Source organism: Oryctolagus cuniculus, chromosome 1 (genome assembly GCF_051225735.1).
Source record: "Oryctolagus cuniculus isolate XC-2025 breed Fujian yellow rabbit chromosome 1, ASM5122573v1, whole genome shotgun sequence".
NCBI classification, from domain to species: domain Eukaryota; kingdom Metazoa; phylum Chordata; class Mammalia; order Lagomorpha; family Leporidae; genus Oryctolagus; species Oryctolagus cuniculus.
Genome location: NC_142867.1, coordinates 55,874,746 through 55,877,175, shown reverse-complemented (window position 1 = coordinate 55,877,175; position 2,430 = coordinate 55,874,746). Strand labels below are relative to the sequence as shown.

General features: G+C 46.8%; 1 long non-coding RNA gene across 2 annotated transcripts; it reads right to left on the bottom strand.

Moving 5' to 3' along the window:
• Positions 1-287: 287 nt before the first annotated feature.
• On the bottom strand, positions 288-1,972 carry LOC149128406 (uncharacterized). 2 transcript variants are annotated; one of them, XR_016212767.1, is made up of 3 exons: positions 1,646-1,972; positions 1,039-1,211; positions 288-617 (listed from the first exon to the last, which is right to left on the bottom strand). It is a non-coding gene; the product is annotated as an uncharacterized LOC149128406 (long non-coding RNA). The 2 variants fall into 2 exon arrangements; XR_016212765.1 differs by lacking the exon at positions 1,646-1,972 and adding an exon at positions 1,359-1,613.
• Between the last annotated feature and the right edge of the window lie 458 nt (positions 1,973-2,430).

Here is a 2,430-nt window from a genome sequence, read left to right as displayed (position 1 = left end):
TCACCTACCCCTTTTTATTTTCTGTTTATTTTGGTTTGTTTCTTTGGATGAAATACTTGTTTTTTTTCCTTCCTTTTTTTTGCCCTGACATCATTTTACCCACACATTCTTCAGTATGTATCTGTTTTAAAAAAAATGTTTCCTTACATAACCAAAGTGCTATTGTCAAACTTAATGTTAACAATAATTCTGCGGTATCATCTTATACACAGTCCATAATCAAATTTGCCCAAGTGTCTCAAAAATGTCGTTGACAATGGTTTGCTCAGAACAGAGAGCAAACAAAATTGTTGTATCTTGAACATTTCTTTAATCTAGAGCAACCCCCGCCCTTTTGTCTTCATGCTGTTGACTTGTTGAAAAAAACAATGTTTTAATGGTTATGGCTTAGGACTTGCATTATGGAGAGAAATCTTGCTCCTGTTCTTCCTGCTGCCTGTGTAGACTCAGCTGGAACACCCGCTCCGCTCCCTTGCTGGGTTCGGGTGCAGGGACTGCAGCGTGGTCCCTGTCGCAGTGTTTCTCTCACACACAGAAACTCCCAGTGTTGTTCTTCCTGCTTTTCTTTGCGACACTTTTTCCACTTGACCTTTTCCCTAGTAAGTCAGAGGCTTTGCCTTAAGGAGAATTCAGATTGGTACAACCGGAATGGGAAGAGAAAGGAGTCAGAATAAAACAGTCAATGTTCAGTTTTCTGACTTTTAAAATAGCCTCTTGAAGCCACATCAAAAACAATAGTTTTGGAAGCCAAAGCCTTTTATTTGCAGAGAAGAGGGTTTTGTTGCGAGGAGAAAAGGCTCTTGAGAATCAAAAGGCAAGTCCCAAGTCCCGGAAGCCCAGGATTGGGCTTTACCCGTGTTGGAAAGGCTGCGGGGAGAGCTGGACCAGACCCCCTCCCCACAGAGCAGGGACCCGGGAGCTGGGGAGCTGGTAGGAGGCCTGGGGACAGAGTCCCACAGCCGGCAGGGCGTCCCCCTGGAGAGGCTGCAGGCCAGTCCCAGCAAGCCTGCAGAGGCCAACCCAATGCTTGGCGCTTACCTGCTGCCATCTAAAGAGTAGCACTGTTGCCTGAGCTGAAAAGCCGGTTGGTTGTCGGTTTCACCTCTGCTGGGGCCTTTCACCTCCACAGCCTGCCGGCCATGCTCAGAGGGCCTGGCAAGAGTGATGCGTGTGTGTGCCCAGAAATGTTGCTGAGCCTCATCCAGGTTGCCCTATGCAACAGAAGACACTAGTAAGCCACCCCCAAATTTTTTAAAAATATTCATTTATTTATTTGAAAGGCAGAGTACAGAAAGAGAGAGAGAAAGAGAGAGAGAGGAGAGAGAGAGAGAGAGAAAATCTTCAATCCGCTGGTTTACTTCCTAAATGCCTGCAACAACCAGGCTAGGTCAGGCTGAGGCCGGCAGCCAGGAGCCAGGAGCTTCTTCCAGGTCCTCCACATGGGTGCAGGGGCCCAAGCACTTGGGCCATCTTTCTCTGCTTTCCCAGGCACGTTAACAGGGAGAAGATCAGAAAATGGATGCTGGTGCTGCAGGTGGAAGCTTAACCGGCTACGCCACAGCACCGGCCCACCCCCAAATTGTTAGACCAAAGAGCAGGTGCTTAACACTAAAGGGCTGGTAGAGCTGAAAGGAGAGTCACCCACCTCTATATTAGGGTGAGCCTGGACTCCAGGGCGGAGGGCTCCACTCCACGTCCAAGGTGACACCTGGCACAGGGCCTCCCCGCCTCTTTTTGCTCCTGTGTTAGGATCTGGTTGATAATGTTTTGTCTCAGCTTGATGAAATCATTTCACCTGTTAGAGCAGGGGTCCTTCCCCTTCTCTGCCTTTAAAATCTCCTGTGTCTGGGAGACCTGGCAGAAGCTCCTGGCTCCCAGCTTTGGCCTGTCCCAGCTCCAGCCATTGCGGCCATTTGGAGAGTGAACCAGAGGATGGATGACCTCTCTCTCCTCTTCTCTCTCTGTAACTCTGCCTTTCAAATAAATAAAATATATGTTTTTTAAAATGTAGTTTAAACTATGAATAAAAATTTTTTAAAAAAATCACGTGTGTGCATGGAGGGATTTTTTTTTTTTTTTTTTTTAGATTTCAGAAGTGAAGCATCTGGGACTCGAACCGGCACACTTATGGGATACAGGCACGGCAGGCAGTGGTTTAATCTGTTACACCACAGTGCCTGGCCCTTGGACAGGGCTTTTAAAAAATACTGACACAAGCCTTATTCAAACCAATTGAGCTAGGTCTTGTGGGTGGCGCATAATGTCATTGTGTGATTGTGGGTTCAATTTTATCTTTGTGAAGTCACTCAGCTTTGTTCGGCCCACTCATTGTCACCCTTCAGCTACTTCAAAATGCACCTTGGTTGTCATAATGCACTAAGAACAAGAGTTTTTATGCTTTAGGGTTGTATCCAATAAAACAGCCAGAGT